This window comes from Epinephelus moara, chromosome 1 (genome assembly GCF_006386435.1).
Source record: "Epinephelus moara isolate mb chromosome 1, YSFRI_EMoa_1.0, whole genome shotgun sequence".
NCBI classification, from domain to species: domain Eukaryota; kingdom Metazoa; phylum Chordata; class Actinopteri; order Perciformes; family Serranidae; genus Epinephelus; species Epinephelus moara.
The window spans coordinates 16147369-16160690 of NC_065506.1; the positions used below are offsets into that span (position 1 = coordinate 16147369).

The 13322-nt window shown below is 39.9% G+C and overlaps 1 long non-coding RNA gene across 2 annotated transcripts in view; it reads left to right on the top strand.

Moving 5' to 3' along the window:
* Window positions 1–13322, top strand: part of LOC126391786 (uncharacterized) — a 155586-nt gene that overhangs the window by 125997 nt on the left and 16267 nt on the right. Inside the window, exon 3 of one of the 2 annotated variants that reach the window (XR_007570117.1) lies at window positions 1175–1638. The exons of the other annotated variant lie outside the window; for it this stretch is intronic. This is a non-coding gene — a long non-coding RNA (uncharacterized LOC126391786). Of the gene's footprint in view, window positions 1–1174; window positions 1639–13322 lie in introns of those variants that run through there. 2 annotated transcript variants of the gene reach the window in all.

The window sequence follows — 13322 nt, forward strand, 5'->3', positions numbered from 1 at the left end:
GCACCCCCCCTCTGCTGCCACTCCGTACGTGACGTCAACTCGTACTCCTGTGCAAAGGCCACGCCCACTGTCTCATTTGCATAATGAGCGCACGGCCCAGGCCAATGGGAGAGCAGGATGACTGAGAGTCCCACAGGGCAGAGTAAGAATGCAAACATTTGTGTAGAGTGGAAAGCTCGGGACATTTAAACAGTGCAAAGGCAGCATTTGTGCGACTCCTCCTGCTTATGTCAGGTCATTTAGTTTTGTTTCAGCAACGAGGCAAAATTTGGGGGCTGGTTTGAGGGGGGAATAGTCGCTTTGTAAAGTCAATGCAATGCTGTGCATCAGTAGTTTTAAATGTTTGAATAAACTGGTGAATCATTTATTTCTTGTGATTTCCACTCACCGGCCACTTTGTTAGGTACACCTGTTCAACTGTCCATTAACACAAATACCTAATCAGCCAATCACGTGGCAGCAACTCAATGCATTTAGGCATGTAGACATGGTCTAGACGACCTGCTGAAGTTCAAACCGAGCATCAGAATGTGGAGGTAAGGTGATTTAAGTGACTTTGAACGTGGCATGGCTCTTGGTGCCAGATTTACTGGGCTGATTTTTCAGAAACTGCTGATCTACTGGGATTTTCACACACAACCATCTCTAGGGTTTCTACTGGGATTTTCACACACAACCATCTCTAGGGTTTATAGAGGATGGTTGCTTTATAATGTACCCCGGGTTTTAACAGATCTAGGGAAAACTACATTTTCCTGCTGTGCTCTATGGACATGGGACAATCTTCAAAAAGATCTAAAATTAGAAACACTTATGGCTACCAATGAATTTAAGGGCATCATAAAGAATGTGCTGACATAGTGCTTGTTTTCCTTGAGAGGCCACTGTGTTTGAACAGTTGTTGTTTTATTGTGGATTTTTGTGTTATATGTTGTATTTGTTGCATTTTAAATGTCTTTTGATTGGCTGCTACTTTGGCCAAGTCTCTCATGTAAAAAAAAAATTCAATTTCAATAGGACATCCTGGTTAAATAGATAAAAAAAAATATTCAGTAAGCTGAAGTTCTCTGGGTGAAAATGCCTTGTTGATGCCAGAGGTCAGAGGAGAATGGCCAGACTGGTTCAAGATGATAGAAAAGCAACAGTAACTGAAATAACCACTCGTTCCAACCAGGCTATGCAGAAGACCATCTCTGAATGGGCAACACCTCGACCCTTGAAGCAAATGGGCTACAGCAGCAGAAGACCATATCAGGTGCCACTCCTGTCAGCTAACAACAGGAAAGTGAGGCTACAATTCACACAGGCTCACCAAAACTGGACAGTAGAAGGAAAAGCGTTGCCTTGTCTGATGAGTCCTGATTTCTGCTGCCACATTCAGATGGTAGGGTCAATTTGGCTTAAACTACATGAAAGCATGGATCCATCCTGCCTTGTATCAACAGTTCAGGCAGGTGGTGGTGGTGTAATGGTGTGGGAGATATTTATTTGGCACACTTTGGACCCCTTAGTACCAACTGAGCACAATTTAAACACCACAGCCTACCTGTGTATTGTTGCTGACCGTGTCCATCCCTTTATGACCGCAGTGTACCCATCTTGTGATGGCTACTTCCAGCAGGATAACACACCATATCACAAAGCTCACATCATCTCAAACTGGTTTCTGGAACATGACAATAAGTTCACTGTACTCCAATGGCCTCCACAGTCACCAGATCTCAATCCAATAGAGCACCTTTGGGATGTGGTGGAACGGGACATTCACATCATGGATGTGCAGCTGACAAATCTGCAGCAGCTGCGTGATGCTATCATGTCAATATGGACCAAAATCACTGAGAAATGTTTCCAGCACCTTGTTTAATCTATGTCGTGAAGAATTAAGCCAGTTCTGAAGGCAAAAGGGGGTTCTTTAGATGTATAAAACCCAGCCAAATTATGTGTCCATTTCTCAATTGCCCTGTAAGTTATTCATATTCCTTTAGTCAGTAAGGGTCCTCAGATCAAAAGAATCAAACAGGTTTATCATAAAAATTAATCCAAGTTGTGAGTATTGTTTTAACAGGATAAGGTGGTGTTGTGTCAGTATGCTGGGTGCTGTAATCCTCGAGTGCCATAGCTCTTTCTCTCTGTGATGCGCTGTCTATCGGGGCTAGATCAAATAAATGATTCATAATTAATATATTGTCTGAAGCCTAATTTTTATACAAGTAATATTTATACTGGTTTAAATAAACATTTTAATTGTATTTCCCATCTTTGCTGAGCAACGGTTTTGTGTCAAGGAATTAAAGGCCTGTCCCAAATATAGACCCGTTGATTTAAATGATTTAAGGAAATAATAGCCCGGGCTATTAATTGAAGTTTTATGTTATATATTCTTATAAATTCTAGTTCTTTACAATGTGGATTCACAATATGTAGACCATAATACCAAAGAGCCCTGTCCTCATAACACTTCAGCTCTGCCGGACCCAGGTGTGCTGCTAAATAATTGCATTCATCTGGCATACTGGGCATAAAAAAAGTCCCTGTCAGATGTTTATAAAGAAAACCAGCAGGACTGTAGGTCCCAAGGACTATTCACGAAAGACACTGCTGTGAAGCCTTGTAGAAATGTTCTCTACAGCAGTGGTTCTCAATCCTGGACCTCGGGAGCCAGGGCCCTGCTGGTTTTCATTCTAACCATCTAACAGGGACTATTTACACCTGAGAAACCAAGTGAATGCTATTAACTACCTGGGAGGGTAGAAAACCAGCATAGCTGTAATTCCTTAGGACTGAGAAGCACTGCTCTGTGGTACTCTGCTCAACTGGTCTACTGTGCTATATATTCTTCATGGTATAGTTAAGAGCCCTTTCAGCTTAAATACCAAATGGAATTTTAAATATTACATGCCTTTAAATAAAGCAGTAGTTGTGAGTTATTGTAGTCTTAAATCACTTTCTGATTTTGTATTTCTCAAGGATACCTCAGCAGATTAAGATGTTCCTGACATGGAGTTTAAACACAGATCCTCTTGTTGAGGCAGGTTTCTACCCTGATAAGAATTCCATATAAAAAAAAAATAAAAATTGCTTCAGTATGGAAGATTCAGTCCGTTGTTTCAAAATTAATATCATCTGTTTTCACATATGCTCCAAGTCTTCATATGTGTTGTGATCCTTCTTTGTATTTTTCTCCAGCATAGCTGTGGGAATTCTGTTAGCTCACTGGTACTTTTAAGACACTCATCAATGGTTTCAAACCTCAGCCACTTTCATTTAGAAGGGCGGTTTGGAAAGAAAATGGAAGCTTGGTCAGGTGCTCGGATCAAAGGCATATTTGGGTGAATAATTAAAAAGATAGCAGCGTGCTGGAATGCAACGTGCAGCAGCCTTTGGAGTGCAGCACAGTTTAAAAACAAACGTGCCACTCTTTCTCCACTTCACGAAGACAATGTGAACAGATGGAGAGAGAACAGAGGAGAGGATAAAAACACTGTAGTCTGAAGTGATGTCAGCTCAGACCTCAGGATTCAGTGCTGCCTTGCGTCACTGTCCGTGGTGCTGAATCAACGCTGCCATTCAGAGACCGTGAAATAGATTGTTGGAGCTACAATTTTAACAGAACATGTTTGCACTACAAATTTTTCCACACGCCTCCCCATCTCTCTGCTGTGCACAGTTTCCAAACTGGTCTGTCCTTTACTTCACGCAGGGAATGATGCATTCAACGCCACTCTTCAGAATAGTTTTGTTATTCATGCAAGTGAGCGTGTGCACAGACAGTGTTGCATTACTCGCACACAGGAAGGTCTAATTAGTGCAGATGGGAATAAAACATCAATACAACAGCAGTCCAGCTCACACTGATATGAGTAATTATGCTTGATATGACGGCATTTATGTGGATCGTATCATGTATCAGTAATCGATTGTATGTGGCTAATTTATCACGAGGATTGTTAATAAGGTCTGCACGCTAGCATATAGAGGCCTGTTTCAGGGTCTATGAGTAAGACATGGAGTCCCTGACACCTCCAGAGGTGTTGTTATGTAACTGAGCATGACCTCTGATCCCCCAGTGGATTTGGGCAAGAAAAGGTCGGCTCAGAAGCGGATCACAAAAAACTGCGTGTCCAGTGTGAAATGTATTCAACCGACATGCTTAACCTCTGTTAGGTCAGAATTAATTGGCTGGTAAAAAAGATGTAATTAAATAGTGGTGATTATTTTCTTCTGTCGCTTCTGCTAATTAGTAGAATACATCTGCCTCAAAATAATATTCAACATTTGGTGCCACATGAGTGCATCTATCTATCGTCCGTCCGTCCATCCGTCCATCCACACATCTACCTAGACCGATCTATGTATCTGTCTAGTCATCCATCTATTTAGACATCCATACAGCTATCTATACATCTATCTGGGAATCTACACATCTGTCTATCTCGACATTTGTCTATACATCTATGCATCTATCTATACATCTATACATCTGTCTATCTAGACATCTATACATCTATCTATCATGAGCTCTATACGTCTATGTAGACATCTATACATCTGTCCATTTTGACATTTATACATCTATCTATAGATTTGTCTACAAAGACATCTATACATCTATCCATACATCTATGCTTCAATCTACACACCTTTACATCTGTCTAATTCTACATTAATATATTTGTCTATACATCAATCTAGACATCTAACTATCTATCTCGACATTTATACATTTGTCTATACATCATGCATCTATCTAGACATCTATGTCTATGTAGACATCTATACATCTATGTAGACATCTATACGTCTGTCTATCTAGACATCTATACATCTATCTATTTAGACCTCTATACATCTATGTCGACATCTATACATCTGTCTATCTCGACATCTATCTATAGATTTGTCTATATAGACATCTATACATCTATCCATACATCTATGCTTCAATCTAAACACCTTTACATCTGTCTATTACTACATTATACATTTGTCTATACATCAATTTAGACATCTAACTATCTATCTCTACATTTATACATTTATCTATACATCTATCTAGACATCTATGCATCTATCTAGACATCTGTTTATCTAAACATCTATACATCTTTTGAAGCATTTATACATCTGTCTATCTAGACATCTATACATCTATCTCTACATCTATACTTCCATACATCTATCTATACATCTGTCTTTCAAGACATCTATAAATCTATACATCTGTCCAGACATCTATACGTCTTTCTATACATCTGTTTATCTAAACATCATACATCTTTCTATGCATCTATACATCTGTCTATCTAGACATCTATCTATACATCTATCTTTACATCTGTCTATCTATACATCTATCTATACATCGACACATCTATCTAGACAACTATACATTTATCAATACAACTATATACCTGTCTATCTAACTGAACTTCATTTAATGGATTGTATTCAACTGCTTGAAAACATCTTTGTCATTAAAAAAATCAACAAAAACAGCCTCCCCCATGAGTCGGTAATTGAGCTGACCAGTTTCTTCCCCCCTGATACCAATGCAAATTTGACATTTGAATGCTTTCAGTGAGTTACTTAGTGTTTTATGTTATCAGAGGAATCTTATCTATTATAAATAGACAACAGGTTGGCCACCTTTTACAAAAAGTATCTCACTGTACGATAAGAACATACATTTGTAGCGGGTCACCTCAGTGGGAAGAGTCACAAGGTGCCCAATGAGCATTTTTGGTCACAAGGTAGTTGAGAAGTCAGCTTTGATGGATTATGTGATGTTCTCTTTGCAGGCCTTTTTGTGTGTATGTGTGTGTTTTCACCCCTGATGCCTGTCAGACTGAATGATCTTTGGGGATAGTAGTATTCTGAGAGCAACTAACAGTAACATCTGGCACTGCATTGGCTTTGTTATGAATATTTATTTATTTTCTATTTAATCATGTCTGTGTAGACCATCTCCAAAAAAATCCTGCAGAGTTTTCGGCTCTGAATGGGGATCAAAAACACAACGGGTCTCCCTTGTCAATACCATCAGGGCCATTCTTTCCCACAAAGACGTAGCTAATTTAGCTTCAGTGCTGCTTATTGGCTTTGTGTTTTTTGTTTCCTTGTTTTTGTCATTTCTCCGTGGGATAGTTTGCCTGCACAGCTGTGAAGACTTGGAAAGTGCCTGGCAGGAGGATATGCAGGTACTGCATGATCTCTTCAATTATGCCTGTCTGTAAGCATCCTCTTTGTTCGAACACAGGCAAGCGTATCAGAAAGGTTGACAGGGTTCTTCTTCTTGTCTGTGCCAAGCTCAGCACCTGGATGGTTGAACAGGGCACCTCTGCCGATTGCTCTCCTTTCAGACAAAAGAGCAGTCAGAATAGTTCCAGCTGTGTTTGTGAAGTGGGTATGAACTTGCAAGAAGAACAAAACAGAGGAAAAGAAGTCCCTCAAGGATCTTGCACACCTAGAGACACATTTCCCTCAAATTATTTTCTTATTATTTCTGGATGGAAACTGTATTTGCCCATTAGCAATGAGCAAGGATTTTTCCCTCAGTAGGCCAACTAAAATTGGAAACGGGAGGGGGTGTGAACATGGCAAATGTGTCAGCAAAATCATTTCCAGACTAATGCAAAAAATATTTACCCTGAGTATTTCACACAGTACAACTGCTGTATTCCAGTCCTGAGCGAGTGCCATTTCTGTTTTTTATTACCAAAATTATTCACACCACTGTCAAGGTGACTTGTTGGAATGTCACAGACACACCACTTGAAACAGCTACCAAAAATATAGTCCCTTGAAGGAGCAAAATCAGTGACATAAGTCATGCATTGTGCGTAACAGCTTGGTGTCATGCACAATTCCTTTATACTGTGTGTTCATTATCCCATTAAACTGGATATATGGAGTGGGCCAGGTGGAACGTAGTCATGCATGAACATTTTTCACTGTCTGTTTTGTAGAGTGAGTCCAAAAGGAGAGCAACCATTGATATTCATGGCACAGCCAGTATGAGGTGTGACAGTATTTTTTGTGAATCTGTGAGTGTATATGGTAATACCAGAGCAGCCTCAAACCTCAACTGCAGTCTCTGCCTGAGGGAGGGGTGCACTGTTCCCCCCCACACACACACAGGCTCTGCAAGATAAAGAACCACTCAGTCAGAAGCCATAATTTTCTCTTAAAACACAATTTCTTGCCAGTTCATTTGCTTCTGTGCTGTAGGGAAAATGCAGGAGTGATCGTTGGCCTAGCTCTGAACAATGTTTTTTTATAAATTAAGTTTTGCTCGTTATTATTTTTGAAAAGGTGGATTACATCTCTATTTTCCCTTTATTGGTGATGTTTCATCTGTGCTGCTGTTGATGTTCTGTTGAATGATAAGCAGGCAACTCGCTGCATGTTTAAGTTCACTAGTGATGCAAGGTAGTGAATAAATGAGAGAAAAACAAAGAAGAGGTCAGGGAGACCACAATGAGTCATCCGCTTTCTGGCAGCTAATGAATCCCAGAATACTCTGTGCAGACCTCCCCTGAGTACAGTCACATAGGCATTACTTCCACTGCTATTGCATGTTTATGCAGTATTTTCCTTTTGGTTAGGTGTTAACTGTAGATCAGCATGTATGACTCTGCAGCTTTGTACAGTAGTTACTGAGTTGAAATGATCTCATCAATTACTCAACATCTACATCTACATTACAGTCCATGTTTTTAAAAAGGGTTATCCAGCAGTAGTCTTTAAGCCTTAAAGACTGAATTTTCAAAATGGGGGTAGTTTCCCTTAAAGTTTAAGGGAAACGGAAAGGGAAAAGGGAACATTCATACTTGTTATTTATATGGTCTAAAACAGTCCAAAAATAATAGTAAACACGAACAAGTCTCCCAAATCTAAAAACTAAAGTGCTACAATTTGAAGTTATGATGTCATCAAGCACAAATTCTGGAGCTGCTACACAGACAATGAATTGGGAAAGATGTTAGAGATGTCACTGGGAGCACCCAGGGGACAACCCGGTCTCCCAACTGGTCAAATACCAATGCTTTTTCACTGGCCCTCTGTGTCAGATACTGATACACAGAAGCCACCTTTAGGACTGATATGAGATGCACAGGGTGGCGGGATTGTTTAATGATCTTAGCAAATGCCATATAGTTTAAAGAGCAAGAGAGTCTGCATAGGATGGGAAGGTGGGGAGATGGATGGGTCAAACAAACCCCAGACTTTAACCTGCAAGACGACTGTTCATGTCCACTAATATCAACATAGTTTGCAACATGGTATGTGTCATATGCTATGCCAGTGACGTATATCAAGTGATGTATCTGATGTGTATCACATGACTTTAGATTACATTAGTAACATACATAGCTATTTTAAACCAAACTAACATTTTTTTTTCTTTCTTTCTTTTTTTTTCTTCTTAGTCTAACCACATGCTTTTCTGGCCTACATCTAAGGAAGTCAAGGAAGTTTTTTTTTAACCTATGTTTGAAGTTTATGTTGAAAAGAAACTGTGTGCGTTTTATGAGCAGAAACGGTACATTTTTTCTGAAAACAGAAGTTTATTTTGAAAAGACACAATGATGAGCATAAAGTGAGACACTGTCCAAAACTGATGTTGGAGCTGTACCTAGAGCATCACAGTTTGACGTTTAGGGCCACTGACCAAGCGTTGGTATTTGACAAGTTGGGAGTGAGAATGTGCTGCAGGTGGGAACATCTTATGTGTCAGAGCTGAGAACATTGCAACAGAATAAACTCATTTGGGTATAAAAAAGAAAACAAACATACTGTGTGTCCACAAAATCAGGCTCCCATTCACTGTCTATGGAGCAGTTCCAAACTTTATACTCGATGACATCATAAGTTTAAGACTTACTTCTCTGGGTTCTGGCTTTGAGAGGGAGAGTAGCTCATGTTCTCAAATATTGATTCAACTGTCCTAGGGGATAGAAATAACATATTGGGATTCTTAATTTGGGGGATATTCCCCTCAAAAAAGAATCAGTGTGTAGGATTTAGGAGCATCTACTGGAAGAAATGGTATATTATATTTATAATTATGTTTTCATTAGTTTATAATCACGCGAAAAAAAGAATTGTGTTTTCATTACCTTAGATGAGCCGTGTTTGCATATGGAGTGGGTCCTCCTCCACAGAGTCCACTATGTTCTTCTAAATAAATATGGCTATTCGCATTTTTGTGTCGGCCACCGTAGTTCTCCTACAGTACGCACCAGGCACACCGGAGAAGTTTCACTTCTGCAATGTTTAAGTGTTGTGTGGGAAAATGTTGTGTACATACATGCGCACACACCATCTCCTCCCACTTCCCTTCCCTTAGGCTGTTGTTGCAAAACTGATGTCACTTTTCTGTCAGCCTAGATTTCTCTGATAAGGATTAAAAAAGCACCTACGGCTGTTTGAGCACACCATCTCTAACAGCATTTCATACAACTTTTTAAAACTTTAAAAAGTTACAGTGTACTGTGTAATAGCATTTAAACAAAACAAACAAACAAAAGTTAAAAATAGTCATTTATAACTTCAGTGGAAGTTGCCGTAGTGTGTCAGGGGCTTAGTATATCATTGTAGTGTATCTTTTTGATGTAAAATGTATCAAAGCTTTTTTCTAAGCCACTCAGAACTAGTATTGTTTCATGGCCTTACTTTGATAAGTTGACCTACTTATTTATCTTGCAAATGTTTTAAAAAGTTTAACAACCAGTTAACAAAAAGCACATACATCCACACACAAAAATGGCGTATGTGTACAGATAGTTGAAACACACGCTTCAGTACTAGGGAGACAGTTGCAGGACAATTACATTTCAGTGAACTAGCACAGAGCATGTCTCAGCAGAATGTGGTGAAAAGCTTCAGTGCAATATGAACTGGCGAAAGAAACTGACCGGTGAGTGGAGGTGATGAGGTCGACGGATGATGGAATCTGGTGGAGGGGTGAGACTCAGGGTGCCGGCAACATCTCAGCTTGGAGTCTTCAGGCTACCGCTAATGTTCCTCAGGAGGGAAGACTTTGGAGAGAGAGTCAAGAAAAGAAGGAGGGAGGCCGGGGGAGATTTGTAAGAACTTGAAAAATCAAAAAAGCCTGGTCTCTGTTCTTAAACTTGCATTAAAGGAATAGTTAAACATTTTGGGGAAAATGCGCTTAGTTGCTTTCTTCTTCTGTCGAGAGTTTGATGGGAAAATCGATACCACTAGCAGCCAATTATCTTAGCTTAGCACAAAGACTGGGAATAAGGAAACAGCTAGCCTGGCTCTGTCCGAAGGTAACAAATTCTGCCTACCAGCCTCTCTAAAGCCACTAATTAGCCTAACATCTGTGTTTTAATGGGCACAAAAAGTGTAGAAAACACGTTACAGGGTTTTCTCTGAACGGGAACAGTAATTTCCTGGAGTGTTGTCATTTTGGTGAGGTTGCACATAACCCCGCTTAAAGCCACAACTTTTAGTTTTTACACTGTTTTTTGTGCAGGATTAAACTAACAAGATGCTTTAAAGCATATGGATTAGTCAGAGGTGCTGGTAGACAGATTTTGTTACCTTTGGGCAGAGCCAGGCTAGTTGTTTCCAGTCTTTGTGCTAAGCTAACTGGCTGCTGGCTCCAGCTTCATGTTTACCGTAAAGGCATGAAAGTGGTGTTATGCTTCTCATCTAACTCAGCAAGAAAAAAAAAACATATTTTCAAAAAAGTCCAACTTACTTAAGGTATGGAATATTAGTTGATTTTGGAGATGGTGCAAGTTATAAACACCAGGAAAAAGAGCCATACAGTACATCATGAAAAGTATTCTGCACAAAAGATGCACGTAATACTTGAGGATTTTAAAATCATGCCAAAATGTTCATGATTTCAAAAACCTGATGAGCCCTCTTACAGAATAAATGCATCACTGTGGAGCAGACATGTCTCCAACAATTCAGGCCACAGAATAAACCCCATTCTTTCAAAAAAAAAAAAGTTTCTTTGTTACCTGTCAGTACATGTTCGACTCTGTGACATTTGTGCAGATATGAATCAAGACCTCATTCACATATGACACAGTGACTACAATGACAGGGCCTAAGGGAGTGCCAAAGGAAGGATTGTATGGGTACTGCATGTATGTGTTACACATCCTTATTAATGGAACAGGATAACTATTCTGTAACCATGCTGTGAATGACCTTTATTTGACTAGATAGACACTTGAGGGTTAAAAATGTCTTCATTTTATAGACCAGGCAAAGACAGCATAATGACTACCGCCTATAAAAGTTATTGGTATTTCAACAGCTTGGAAAGAGAAGACTTTTCAAAGCTGTAGTCATAAGTGCCTTTAAAATAAACACCCCTCTGAGCTTGTCATTACCAACAATAACATCAGCGCAATGTCATCAGCGTCTGAAAACATCAGAATGAAATTGCTGTTTCAATTTGCAGTAGCATGGTTTGACAGATGTTTTTCTGTATATATAAAATTAGAGCAGACTGAAATTTAGATGGACCGCAGTGTCCTTGGATTTCAAATCAACATTTTTTAATACCTAGCTAAGGAAGGGCCCCTGAAAGCATGGAAACCATTAACATTATGGAAATTAGTATCCGTTATCTGTTCATAATCATCATGACACAATAAAAAATCTAATTGTGAGGAAGCATGATTGAAAGATTAGCTTAGTAAAATGCCAATAAAGAGTCTGCCCTCGTGCTTTAATGGTAAAAAAAATGTAATGTTCTCACCAGTGGCAGTGTTTTATATATTTTTTTTTTTAGAATTGCAGTAGACATAGACTGCAAATAAATGTCGGGGATTTGTCTTAGTGACATTGGTGCAGAGACATTGACAACTTACAGAGTTCCACGGTGCATACTAAGGTAACATTGGCACAAGGACAGCTGGACTTTATGCACTGTGCAATGCAAAATACAATGAAATATTAGAGAAGCATACAAATCTCTTAGCATAGGTTGCTTGCAAAGTAAAGAAATTAGCCAGGAGACCAAAATTATGTCAAAAACAATATACTTCATACTTCATTCTAAGTCAGTGATTCTGCAAATGACAGAGTTAAAGGGGCTCTATGTGAAGTTAAGAGTGTATGAGTTGTCTGGACGTAGTTCTCAACATGGAGTGGCTAAGCCGGTGGCTAGCAGCTAACGGTGCGCACGCCATAAACAGCACGAAACAATGGCAACAGTGCTGACAGAGCTAACAGTGTTAATCAGTGGGTAACCGAAGGGTGGGCGCTACACTTTGGCGATGACACCGTCCTGATATCAGCAGGACCACTGTATGAGTGCAGTGCAAAGCGGCCAGTGGGACACACACATGCACAAACATACATGCCACCACAACAAACCAGCTCGGATTACATCACACACAAAGGTAGCAAGACTTCATTCTCTGACAGGACACCATTACTCCACTCTATCTTACATAGCAAATAGTGGTTGGATGCTATATTAATGCTGTACATGTCGCATATACAACCTTAAACAAAAAGTCAACACAAAATGAAAACTCTTGTGTATTAAGAGGAAGTAAGGAAACAAATATGGAGGGTCACAGTACACAAATTTCAAATTTAAATGACTCAGCAATAAAAAAAAAAAAAATACCTTCTGGGTACATCTTCTCTCTAACCCATCTGCCACCTATGCCACCACTACATGTCATGATGCCCCTTAATTCCCACCAAGAGGTGCCCACGAAGACACAAACATATGCACATAAATACAAGTCGTTCCTATATTTCTGCGTGTCAGACGAGGACGTGTTGGACCCCCGTGCTGTGCAGCTCGACAAAAAGAGCACAGTGGAGCTTACACAGCACTCAGCTATTGTCAGGCTCGATGCCATGCCTTGCACCAACAGCTTGCACTCTGTTTCCATCAGATGTAACACACAGTCTGGCACTGCAGCCAGTCAAACCTTGTTAGTTGCTTTAGCCTCTGTTTACAAAGACTGGGCATTTTGTCATGTTGGATTTTGTTTATCTTATATGCGGTAGGGATTGTTTGATCAAGGAGGGTAGTTGTTGTTTTGTTTTTGTTTTTTTGTTTTTTTTTCGCTGTAGGCTGTTTCAACAGCTTGAGGTGAGCTGATCTGGATCTCCCCTCGGCAACACCAGAAACACACATTGTTAATGGGCGTCTTTATGGCACCACAGAGTTGTCATCACAGTCTGTTTTTACTTTGGTTGAGGCCCGGCAGGATCAGCAGTGTGGCATTTGAAGCTCACGCCGTTGACTCACAAACAGCGCTGCTTCACAGAGCCTACACAACTAGTTCACAAGCTGTTCTGTCGCA